This window comes from Triturus cristatus, chromosome 1_1, assembly GCF_964204655.1.
Source record: "Triturus cristatus chromosome 1_1, aTriCri1.1, whole genome shotgun sequence".
Lineage (NCBI taxonomy): Eukaryota > Metazoa > Chordata > Amphibia > Caudata > Salamandridae > Triturus > Triturus cristatus.
Genome location: NC_140579.1, coordinates 444102626 through 444115832, shown reverse-complemented (window position 1 = coordinate 444115832; position 13207 = coordinate 444102626). Strand labels below are relative to the sequence as shown.

Sequence of the window (13207 nt, the reverse complement as noted above, 5' to 3'; positions counted from 1 at the left end):
AGATATCTTCTTTGTGGGGACAGGTATCCTCTGTGTGTGGACAGGTATCCTCTGTGTGGGGATAGGTATCCTTTGTGTGGGGATAGGTATCCTCTGTGTGGGGACAGATATACTCTTCGTGGGTACAAGTATATTCTTTGTGGGGACAGTTATCCTCTGTGGGGAGACATTTATCCTCCGGGGACAGGTATCCTCTTTGTAAGGACAGGTATCCTCTGTGTGGGGACAGGTATACTCTTCATGGGGATAGGTATACTCTTTGTGGGGACAGGTATCCTCTGTGGGGGGACATTTATCCTCCGGGGACAGGTATCCTCTGTGTGGGGACAGGTATCCTCTTTGTGGGGCAGGTATCCTCTGTGGGGGACAGGTATCATCTGGAGACACGTATCCTCTGTGTGGGGACAGGTATCCTCTGTGGGTGACAGGTATCCTCTTTGTGGGGACAGGTATCCTCTGTGGGGGACAGGTATACACTTTGTGGGGACAGGTATCCTCTGTGGGGGGACAGGTAACCCCCTGGGACAGGTATCCTCTGTGTGGGAACAGGTATCCTCTTTGTGGGGACAGGTATCCTCTGTGGGGTACAGGTATCCTCCGGGGACAGGTATCCTCTGTGTGGAGACAGGTATCTTCTTTGTGGGGACAGGTATCCTCTGTGTGGGGACAGGTATCCTCTGTGTGGGGATAGGTATCCTCTGTGTGGGGATAGGTATCCTCTGTGTGGGGACAGGTATACTCTTCGTGGGAGAGGTATACTCTTTGTGGGAACAGGTATCGTCTGTGGGGGCACATTTATTATCCAGGGACAAGTATCCTCTGTGTGGGGACAGGTATCCTCTATGTAGGGACAGGTATCCTCTGTGGGGGACAGGTATCCTCTTTGTGGGGATAGGTATCCTCTGTATGTGGACAGGTATCTTCTTTCTGGGGACAGGTATCCTCTGTGGGGTAACAGGTATCCTCCTGGGACAGGTATCCTCTGTATGTGGACAGGTATCCTCTGTGGGGGGACAGGTATCGTCTGTATGTCAACAGGTATCCTCTTTGTGGGGACAGGTATCCTCCGGGGACAGGTATCCTCTTTGTGGGGACATGTATTTTCTGTGGGGGGACAGGTGTCCTCCTGGGACAGGTATCCTCTGTATGTGGACAGGTGTACTCTTTGTGGGGACAGGTATCCTCTGTGGGGGGACAGGTAACCCCCAGGGACAGGTATCCTCTGTGTGGGAATAGGTATCCTCTTTGTGGGGACAGGTATTTTCTGTGGGGGGAGAGGTATCCTCTGTATGTGGACAGGTATCCTCTTTGTGGGGACAGATATCCTCTGTGGGGGACAGGTATCTGGGGACAGGTTTCCTCTGAGTGGGGACAGATATCCTATTTTTGGGGACAGATATCTTCTTTGTGGGGACAGGCATCATCTGTGGGGGGACAGGTATCCTCTGTGTGGGGATAGGTATCCTCTTTGTGGGGATAGGTATCCTCTGTGTGGTGACAGATATACTCTTCGTGGGGACAGGTATATTCTTTGTGGGGACTGTTATCCTCTGTGGGGGGACATTTATCCTCCGGGGACAGGTATTCTCTGTGTGGGGTCAGGTATACTATTTGTAAGGACAGGTATCCTCTGTGTGGGAACAGGTATACTCTTCGTGGGGACAGGTATACTCTTTGTGGGGACAGGTATCCTCTGTGTGTGGATAGGTATCCTCTGTGTGGGGACAGGTATACTTTTCGTGGGGACAGGTATACTCTTTGTGGGGACAGGTATCCTCTGTGAGGGGACATTTATTATCCAGGGACAGGTATCCTCTGTGTGGGGACAGGTATGCTCTTTGTAGGGACACGTATCCTCTGTAGGGGACAGATATCCTCTTTGTGGGGACAGGTATCCTCTTTGTGGGGACAGGTATCCTCTTTGTGGGGACAGGTATCCTCTTTGTGGGGACAGTTATCCTCTGTGGGGGACAGGTATCTTCTTTGTGGGGACAGGTATCCTCTTTGCGGGGCCACGTTCCTCTGTATGTGGACAGGTATCCTCTGTGGGGGCACAGTTATCGTCTGTATGTCAACAGGTATCCTCTTTGTGGGGACAGGTATCCTCCGGGGACAGGTATCCTCTGTGGGGGGACAGGTATCCTCTTTGTGGGAACATGTATTTTCTGTGGGGGGACAGGTGTCCTCAGGGGACAGGTATCCTCTGTATGTGAACAGGTGTACTCTTTGTGGGGACAGGTATCCTCTGTGGGGGGACAGGTAACACCCAGGGACAGGTATCCTCTGTGTGGGAACAGGTATCCTCTTTCTGGGGACAGGTATCCTCTGTGGGGGACAGGTATCCAGGGACAGGTATCCTCTGAGTAGGGACAGATATCCTCTTTAAGGGGACAGATATCTTCTGTGTGGGGACAGGTATCCTCTGTGTGGGGACAGGTATCCTCTGTGTGGGGATAGGTATCCTTTGTGTGGGGATAGGTATCCTTTGTGTGGGGATAGGTATCCTCTGTGTGGGGACAGATATACTCTTCATGGGGATAAGTATATTCTTTGTGGGGACAGTTATCCTCTGTGGGGAGACATTTATCCTCCGGGGACAGGTATCCTCTTTGTAAGGACAGGTATTCTCTGTGTGGGGACAGGTATACTCTTCATGGGGATAGGTATACTCTTTGTGGGGACAGGTATCCTCTGTGGGGGGACATTTATCCTCCGGGGACAGGTATCCTCTGTGTGGGGACAGGTATCCTCTTTGTGGGGCAGGTATCCTCTGTGGGGGACAGGTATCATCTGGAGACAGGTATCCTCTGTGTGGGGACAGGTATCCTCTGTGGGTGACAGGTGTCCTCTTTGTGGGGACAGGTATCCTCTGCGGGGGACAGGTATACACTTTGTGGGGACAGGTATCCCCTGTGGGGGGACAGGTAACCCCCTGGGACAGGTATCCTCTTTGTGGGGCAGGTATCCTCTGTGGGAGACAGGTATCATCTGGAGACAGGTAGTCTCTGTGTGGGGACAGGTATCCTCTGTGGGTGACAGGTATCCTCTTTGTGGGGATAGGTATCCTCTATATGTGGACAGGTATCCTCTTTGTGGGGACAGGTATCCTCTTTGGAGGACAGGTATATACTTTGTGGGGACAGGTATCCTCTGTGGGGGGACAGGTAACCCCCAGGGACAGGTATCCTCTGTGTGGGAACAGGTATCCTCTTTGTGGGGACAGGAAACCTCTGTGGGGGACAGGTATCCTCCGAGGACAGGTATCCTCTGTGTGGGGACAGGTATCTTCTTTTTGGGGACAGGTATCTTCTTTTTGGGGACAGGTATCCTCTGTGTGGGGACAGGTATCCTCTGTGTGGGGATAGGTACTGTGGGGATAGGTATCCTCTGTGTGGTGACATGTATACTCTTTGTGGGGACAGGTATACTCTTTGTGGGGACAGGTATCCTCTATGGGGGACATTTATTATCCAGGGCAGGGTATCCTCTGTGTGGGGACAGGTATCCTCTTTGTAGGGACAGGTATCCTCTGTGGGGGACAGGTATCCTCTTAGTGGGGATAGGTATCCTCTGTATGTGGACAGGTATCTTCTTTGTGGGGACAGGTATCCTCTGTGGGGGACAGGTATCCTCTTGGGACAGGTATCCTCTGTATGTGGACTGGTATCCTCTGTGGGGGGACAGGGATAATCTGTATGTCAACAGGTATCCTCTTTGTGGGGACAGGTATCCTCTGTGGGGGGACAGATGTTATGTTATGTTATGTTAATTTATTTCTTCTATAGTGCTCGGCTACTCCGAGGAGCATCCCGGCGCTTTGATGAAGAATATCGGCAGGCAAAACAAGACATAACAACTAAAAAAGCAGACAGAAGAGAAGGATCAAGTTTATTTAGTAAAAAGTTTATTTAGTAAAAAGCCACGTTTTTAGCTCTTTTCTAAAAGCAAGGAGACTGGGAGCCTGTCTGAGAGAAAGTGGTAGTTCATTCCACTCCTTCGGGGCTAGGTAGCGGAACGATCGACCTCCCATCCTTGCACGCCTGATAACCGGGACTGTCATTTTGGATAGACAAGATGATCTCAAAGACCTGCTGGGTACATATCGGGAGAGACGTTTCCTTATGTACTTAGGGCCAGATCCTTGTAAATCTTTGAAGGCAAAAGTCAGGCACTTAAAAAGAATTCTTTTAGCGATCGGTAGCCAGTGTAAAGAATTCAGTAAAGCCGTGGCACCTGCTCTTCTCGGGAGCCCGTAAATAGCACGGGCTGCCGAGTTCTGGACCACTTGCAAACGGGTCAAAAGATATTTTGGTAGACCCAAGAAAAGGGCGTTTGCGTAGTCCAGTCGAGATCCGATCAAGGCCTGAACAATAATCTTCCTATGCTGGAAAGACACTAGAGGAAGAAACTTCCTCAGCATCCGTAAAATGCCAAAGCATTTACCTGAGAGGCACGAAACATGTGGCCCAAAGGACAATTCACTGTCCACAATCACTCCCAAATTTTTAGCCTTGAGAGACACGTTGTCAGGTGGAAACAAATCTTGTGGCCACCAAGCTTTCCAGTCTGGTTCACAGGTGCAACCAAAAAAGAGCAGCTCCGACTTATCGGAATTGCACTTTAATCCATTACACCTGAACCACTCAAAAACCGCACCAAGGCAATCCCTGATCTGTACGCCTTCGAATGACCCGCCCCTATCACAAGTGAACAGGAGCTGGGTGTCATCGGCGTAAGATACGATCTGGGCGCCAAAAGACTCCGCGACTACCGCCAGAGGGGCCATAAAGATGTTAAATAGCATGGGGCTAAGAATGGAACCCTGCGGTACCCCTACCTCTAGTGGAGCCATATCAGCGGAGAAAGGGGGCGCCCAGATCGTTTGCCGGCGGCCGGCCAGAAAAGATTTAAGCCAATTCCACAGCGTTCCCCGAATGCCGCTCTCCCAGAGTCTTACAAGGAGGCGATCATGAGGGACGGTGTCGAAGGCCGCCGACAGATCTAACATTACCAACATGGCCCTTCCTCCAGAGTCGAGTACTTCCCTGATGGCATCCGTGACCTCGAGAAGAGCCGACTCCATGCTGAAATTTGCACGGAACCCAGATTGCGTGTCATGCAACAGGTCGTTTCCTTCGATGAAATTGGAAATCGTCCGATGTGCAAATTTCTCGGCCACTTTCGCCAGGGCAGGGAGAAGGGAAATAGGCCTAAAGTTGGCATGGATGAGGGGGTCCAAGGTAGGCTTCTTGATCAATGGGAGGATCAGAGCATGTTTCCATGCCTGCGGGACCACTCCCGTTGACAGCGAAGAATTCAAAAGGGGGTTCAGCAAGGCATTTAAAGCGGGTGCCACCTTCCCCAGATGTTTAGCCGGGCATGGATCAAGTGGAGAACCTGATTTCAAGCTTGACAAAAGCTCGAGAGAAGTGTCAAGGCATAGATGTGGAAATTGTAAAAGAGAAGGGCCTAGACCCTCCCTAAATGAAGGGGGGGATGAGGGACCCACGACCGACTGAGAGCTAGGGTGGAAAAGAGAGGCTTGAATGGTTGTGATTTTACTGGTGAAGAAAGTTGCAAGCTGTTTTATCCATACTTCTGAATGAGTATGAGATGGCGTACAGATAGCTGGAGAGGTGAAATCCAGAACAACTTTAAAAATTTCTTTACAGCCATTTTCAGCCTCAACAATTCGACGCTCAAAATAGGCCTTTTTTTCATTCCAGATTCACTGGTGGTAGGCTTTAGTTATTGCTCGAAATTTCAATTTCTCAGTCATATCATAGGTCCGTCTCCAAACTCTCTCAGCCCTTTTACAACCCTGCCGCTGCTCCCTTAGCTGGGAGGTGAACCATGGGGCCGATGCTCTACGTTCGCCTGATTTAAGCTTTTTTTCGGGGATTAAGGTCTGAAATCTGGCTGTCAGCCAATTCTGAAAGAGACTAAGATTCTCTTCCAAATTGCCCAAAAAAAGACATGGAAAGGTGGTAAGGGCCTCAGATAACATATCCACCGAAAGCAGATGGAAAGGGCGCGAAGTTCGCGTGGTCTCTATTGATTCTCTCACCCGAGTAAGAGCAGTGGCAGGCACAAAAAAGGAGATCAAAAAATGATCAGACCATAATACTGGTTGTATAGACGTTATCGTAATAGATTTTGTTGATATCCTCCAGGGACAGGTATCCTCTCTGTGGGGACAGGTATCATCTGTGGAGGGACAGGTATCATCTGGGGACACATATCCTCTGTATGAGGACAGGTATCCTCTTTGTGGGGACAGGTATCCTCTATGGGTGGGAAATGTATCCTCCGGGGACAGGTATCCTCTGTGTGGGGACAGGCATCCTCTTTGTGGGGACAGGTATCCTCTGTGTGGGGACAGGTATACTCTTCATGGGGATAGGTATACTCTTTGTGGGGGCAGGTATCCTCTGTGGGGGGACATTTATCCTCCGGGGACAGGTATCCTCTGTGTGGGGACAGGTATCCTCTTTGTGGGGCAGGTAGCCTCTGTGGGGGACAGGTATCATCTGGAGACAGGTATTCTCTGTGTGGGGACAGGTATCCTCTGTGGGTGACAGGTATCCTCTTTGTGGGGATAGGTATCCTCGATATGTGGACAGGTATTCTCTTTGTGGGGACAGGTATCCTCTGTGGAGGACAGGTATATACTTTGTGGGGACAGGTATCCTCTGTGGGGGGACAGGTAACCACCAGGGACAGGTATCCTCTGTGTGGGAACAGGTATCCTCTTTGTGGGGACAGGTATCCTCTGTGGGGGACAGGTATCCTCCGGGGACAGGTATCCTCTGTGTGGGGACAAGTATCTTCTTTGTGGGGACAGGTATCCTCTGTGTGGGGACAGGTATCCTCTGTGTGGGGATAGGTACTGTGGGGATAGGTATCCTCTGTGTGGGGACATGTATACTCTTTGTGGGGACAGGTATACTCTTTGTGGGGACAGGTATCCTCTATGGGGGGACATTTATTATCCAGGGCAGGGTATCCTCTGTGTGGGGACAGGTATCCTCTTTGTAGGGACAGGTATCCTCTGTGGGGGACAGGTATCCTCTTGGGACAGGTATCCTCTGTATGTGGACTGGTATCCTCTGTGGGGGGACAGGTATCGTCTGTATGTCAACAGGTATCCTCTTTGTGGGGACAGGTATCCTCTGTGTGGGGACAGGTATCATCTGTGGAGGGACAGGTATCATCTGGGGACACATACCCTCTGTATGAGGACAGGTATCCTCTTTGTGGGGACAGGTATCCTCTATGGGTGGGAAATGTATCCTCCGGGGACAGGTATCCTCTGTGTGGGGACAGGTATCCTCTTTGTGGGGACAGGTATCCTCTGTGGGGGACAGGTATCCTCTTTGTGGGGATAGGTATCCTCTGTATGTGGACAGGTATCCTCTTTGTGGAGACAGGTATCCTCTTTGTGGGGACCGGCATCCTCTGTGGGGGGACAGGTATCCTCCGGGGACAGGTATCCTCTGTATGTGGACAGGTATCCTCTGTGAGGGAACAGGTATCCTCCGGGGACAGGTATCCTCTGTATGTGGACAGGTATACTCTTTTTGGGGACAGGTATCCTCTGTGGGGGGACAGGTAACCCCCATGGGCAGGTATCCTCTGTGTGGGAAAAGGTATCCTCTTTGTGGGGACAGGTATCCTTTGTGGGGGACAGGTATCCTCCGGGAACAGGTATCCTCCGGGAACAGGTATCCTCCTTGTGGGGATAGGTATCCTCTGTGTGGGGATAGGTATCCTCTGTGTGGGGACAGGTATACTCTTCGTGGGGACAGGTATACTCTTTGTGGGGACAGGTATCCTCTGTGGGGGACATTTATTATCCTGGGACAGGTATCCTCTGTGTGGGCACAGGTATCCTCTTTGTAGGGACAGGTAACCTCTGTGGGGGACAGATATCCTCTATTTGAGGGCAGATTTCCTCTTTGTGGGGACAAGTATCCTTTTTGTGGGGACAGTTATCCTCTGTGGGGGACAGGTATCTTCTTTGTGGGTACAGGTATCCTCTTTGTGGGGACAGGTTCCTCTGTATGTGGACAGGTATCCTCTGTGGGGGGACAGGTCTCGTCTGTATGTCAATATGTATCCTCTTTGTGGGGAAAGGTATCCTCCGGGGACAGGTATCCTCTATGGGGGGACAGGTATCCTCTTTGTGGGGACATGTATTTTCTGTGGGGGGGACAGGTGTCCTCAGGAGACAGGTATCCTCTGTATGTGAATAGGTGTACTCTTTGTGGGGACAGGTATCCTCTGTGGGGGGACAGGTATCCCCCAGGGACAGATATCCTCTGTGTGGGAACAGGTATCCTCTTTGTGGGGACAGGTATTTTCTGTGGGGGACAGGTAACCTCCAGGGACAGGTATCCTCTGAGTGGGGAATGATATCCTCTTTGTGGGGACAGGTATATTCTTTGTGGGGACAGTTATCCTCTGTGGGGAGACATTTATCCTCCGGGGACAGGTATCCTCTTTGTAAGGACAGGTATCCTCTGTGTGGGGACAGGAATACTCTTCATGCGGACAGGTATACTCTTCATGGGGATAGGTATACTCTTTGTCACCATGCGAGTGGGGTGAAACAATAAGAAATTGAAAACAGTGATAAGGACTAAGATATTGTAAAACAAGGCAATCAAAAGGAAAATAAGAGTTTATTCACACACTAGTTGGACATTAGAAAAAATGAAAGGCAGATTATTAATTGTTTTACCCAGAGATTTTTGCCACGGTTGAGAAAAACAGTTGAAGTGAGCTAATAGTAGTGTTCCATTGTGTTTTGTTTTTATCGACTCAAGGCCCCAAAACAATGAGACTGGGAACACGGAGCGAAATAAATAAGTAGCTAAGTTCCGCAAGAAATACAGAGGAGAACGGAAAACGGCTTCCCGCCCCTCTGTTTTATTAAACGAAAGGAAACAAGGGAGAAACGAGGATAACCGACAGAGAACGAATAGGAATTCAAAATAAAAGAACCAGGTAGATATCATATTAATGAAACATAACAACGTAATTAGAGATTTAATCATTATGGGTAGACTAATGATATCTGGTCTCCATAGGATTTATCACAGCAACCTGAGATCACTTTTCCAAAAGAATTAAAGTGGCCAACAATCAGAAACAAATAGTTGGTTCCCCACATCATAAATACGGGAAGAGGTAAGGGGAAGGACGATATATCCTCTCTGCTCTTAGATTAAAAATAATTTTTGAACCTTGAACTTTATCACAATAGTTGAAGTATTTGGGTGCACTTGAGTGAGATTGTGAGGTTTGATCATATGAATGTGCATTGTTCAGGGTGTGAATAACAGAAAAAGAATATCGGAATGACACCAGAGTGAATGAGGTCGTGTATTGGCACATACTAAAAAAAGTTTTTTTTCCCTTTTTTTATTTTAATATGACATTAAAGTACCTAAAGTATCGAATAAATTGGTCTACTACATCAGGCAAATAGATATGAATAATTGTTTGGATTAGCATTATTGACCATTCTAGTGTTGGATAACAAGAGATGGCATATTAGAATCGTGATGCATAAAACATAGAAACATCGTTGATGAAATATAACCCTTGTTTAAATGTTCTTTTAAATATATGTATATGTTTATGTTTATAGATTTTTCAATACGGGAGTTGAAAAATAATGTTTGGTCTTGTAAAAGAAGGCATAATCTGAATAGTCCTTCGAAACGCGTCGACGCCCTCCAAAAAACCCACAATTTTTCCTATATACCGATGGACAGTAGACTTTGATGCTTCACATTGAAACACCTTACAAGTTGGTCTAACTGTCGGGTTTGAGTGTGGTAATCAATGACAGATATTATTGTCTATTGTATTTCTCCCTGAAGAGTACCTTGGTAGACAGTGATAGATAGGATTATGTCATATTGTGTTTTTTAATTTGGCACTTTTACATATATGTTTTTATTGGGACCGAATGTAGCAACAAAGGTCTTTTAATTTTTAATTATTGATGTCTGATAAAATACTATGTGTAAAGATTTATATAATAAATTGAAGTGAAATTTATTGTTTTCAATACCTGAAGAATTTGTGTGCCAATACAGAAACGCGTATGAGTAACCGAGTAGCAAGTGGTGAATGTATGCTAAATGATAGCTGAAATAGCACGGGATTCCCTTTTTTTCCCCCAGAGGACATCTTCGGATTTAGTTTTGTGATTCAACTCTAGTCCTTTGGGTTGCCAAGGGTCCCTCTCTTTATTTATACATACTCTTTGATGGGACAGGTATCCTCTGTTGGGGGACATTTATCCTCCGGGGACAGGTATCCTCTGTGGGGGGACAGGTATCGTCTGTATGTCAACAGGTATCCTCTTTGTGGGGACAGGTATCCTCCGGGGACAGGTATCCTCTTTGGGGGGACATGTATTTTCTGTGGGGGACAGGTGTCCTCCGGGGACAGGTATCTTCTGTATGTGGACAGGTGTACTCTTTGTGGGGACAGGTATCCTCTGTGGGGGGACAGGTAACCCCCAGGGACAGGTATCCTCTGTGTGGGAACAGGTATCCTCTTTGTGGGGTCAGGTATTTTCTGTGGGGGGACAGGTATCCTCTGTATGTGGACAGGTATCCTCTTTGTGGGAACAGGTATCCTCTGTGGGGGACAGGTATCCAGGGACAGGTTTCCTCTAAGTGGGGACAGATATCCTATTTTTGGGGACATATATCCTCTGTATGTGGACAGGTATCCTCTTTGTGGGGACAGGTATCCTCTGTGGGGGACAGGTATCCAGGGACAGGTTTCCTCTAAGTGGGGACAGATATCCTATTTTGGGGGACAGATATCTTCTTTGTGGGGACAGGCATCCTCTGTGTGGGGACAGGTATCCTCTTTGTGGGGACAGATATACTCTTTGTGGGGACAGGTATGTTCTTTGTGGGGACAGTTATCCTCTGTGGGGGGACATTTATCCTCCGGGGACAGGTATCCTCTGTGTGGGGACAGGTATCCTATTTGTAAGGACAGGTATCCTCTGTGTGTGGACAGGTGTACTCTTTGTGGGGACAGGTATCCTCTGTGGGCGGATAGGTAACCCCCAGGGACAGGTATCCTCTGTGTGGGAACAGGTATCCTCTTTGTGGGGTCAGGTATTTTCTGTGGGGGGACAGGTATCCTCTGTATGTGGACAGGTATCCTCTTTGTGGGAACAGGTATCCTCTGTGGGGGACAGGTATCCAGGGACAGGTTTCCTCTAAGTGGGGACAGATATCCTATTTTTGGGAACAGATATCCTCTGTATGTGGACAGGTATCCTCTTTGTGGGGACAGGTATCTTCTGTGGGGGACAGGTATCCAGGGACAGGTTTCCTCTAAGTGGGGACAGATATCCTATTTTGGGGGACAGATATCTTCTTTGTGGGGACAGGCATCCTCTGTGTGGGGACAGGTATCCTCTTTGTGGGGATAGATATACTCTTCGTGGGGACAGGTATATTCTTTGTGGGGACAGTTATCCTCTGTGGGGGGACATTTATCCTCCGGGGACAGGTATCCTCTGTGTGGGGACAGGTATCCTATTTGTAAGGACAGGTATACTCTGTGTGGGGACAGGTATACTCTTCGTGGGGACAGGTATACTCTTCGTGGGGACAGGTATACTCTTCGTGGGGACAGGTATCCTCTGTGTGGGGATAGGTATCCTCTGTGTGGGGATAGGTATCCTCTGTGTGGGGACAGGTATACTCTTCGTGGGGACAGGTATACTCTTTGTGGGGACAGGCATCCTCTATGGGGGGACATTTATTATCCAGGGACAGGTATCCTCTGTGTGGGGACAGGTATCCTCTTTGTAGGGACAGGTATTCTCTGTGGGGGACAGATATCCTCTATGTGAGGACAGGTATCCTCTTTGTGGGGACAGGTATCCTCTTTGTGGGGACAGGTATCCTCTTTGTGGGGACAGGTATCCTCTGTGGGGGACAGGTATCCGGGGACAGGTATCCTCTGAGTGGGGACAGATATCCTCTTTGTGGGGACAGATATCCTCTTTGTGGGGACAGATATCCTCTTTGTGGGGACAGATATCTTCTTTGTGGGGACAGGTATCCTCTGTGTGGGGACAGGTATCCTCTGTGTGGGGATAGGTATCCTTTGTGTGGGGATAGGTATCCTCTGTGTGGGGACAGATATACTCTTCCTGGGGACAAGTATATTCTTTGTGGGGACAGTTATCCTCTGTGGGGAGACATTTATCCTCTGGGGACAGGTATCCTCTTTGTAAGGACAGGTATCCTCTGTGTGGGGACAGGTATACTCTTCATGGGGATAGGTATACTCTTTGTGGGGACAGGTATCCTCTGTGGGGGGACATTTATCCTCCAGGGACAGGTATCCTCCTTGTGGGGACAGGTATCCTCTTTGTGGGGACAGGTATCCTCTTTGTGGGGCAGGTATCCTCTGTGGGGGACAGGTATCATCTGGAGACAGGTATCCTCTGTGTTGGGACAGGTATCCTCTGTGGGTGACAGGTATCCTCTTTGTGGGGACAGGTATCCTCTGTGGGGGACAGATATACACTTTGTGGTGACAGGTATCCTCTGTGGGGGGACAGGTAACCCCCTGGGACAGGTATCCTCTGTGTGGGAACAGGTATCCTCTTTGTGGGGACAGGTATCCTCTGTGGGGTACAGGTATCCTCCGGGGACAGGTATCCTCTGTGTGGAGACAGGTATCTTCTTTGTGGGGACAGGTATCCTCTGTGTGGGGACAGGTATCCTCTGTGTGGGGATAGGTATCCTCTGTGTGGGGATAGGTATCCTCTGTGTGGGGACAGGTATACTCTTCGTGGGGAGAGGTATACTCTTTGTGGGAACAGGTATCCTCTGTGGGGGGACATTTATTATCCAGGGACAAGTATCCTCTGTGTGGGGACAGGTATCCTCTATGTAGGGATAGGTATCCTCTGTGGGGGACAGGTATCCTCTTTGTGGGGATAGGTATCCTCTGTATGTGGACAGGTATCTTCTTTGTGGGGACAGGTATCCTCTGTGGGGTAACAGGCATCCTCCTGGGACAGGTATCCTCTGTATGTGGACAGGTATCCTCTGTGGGGGGACAAGTATCGTCTGTATGTCAACAGGTATCCTCTTTGTGGGAACAGGTATCCTCCGGGGACAGGCATCCTCTTTGTGGGGACATGTAT

The 13207-nt window shown here is 49.0% G+C and overlaps 1 protein-coding gene and 1 long non-coding RNA gene across 3 annotated transcripts in view; both read left to right on the top strand.

The window, feature by feature from the left end:
* Window positions 1–13207, top strand: part of LOC146870411 (uncharacterized) — a 1711658-nt gene that overhangs the window by 513222 nt on the left and 1185229 nt on the right. The gene's annotated exons all lie outside the window — the stretch shown is intronic.
* LOC146870414 (uncharacterized) lies at window positions 6692–9911 on the top strand. Its single transcript, XR_014959385.1, has 3 exons — window positions 6692–9009; window positions 9093–9192; window positions 9656–9911. It is a non-coding gene; the product is annotated as an uncharacterized LOC146870414 (long non-coding RNA).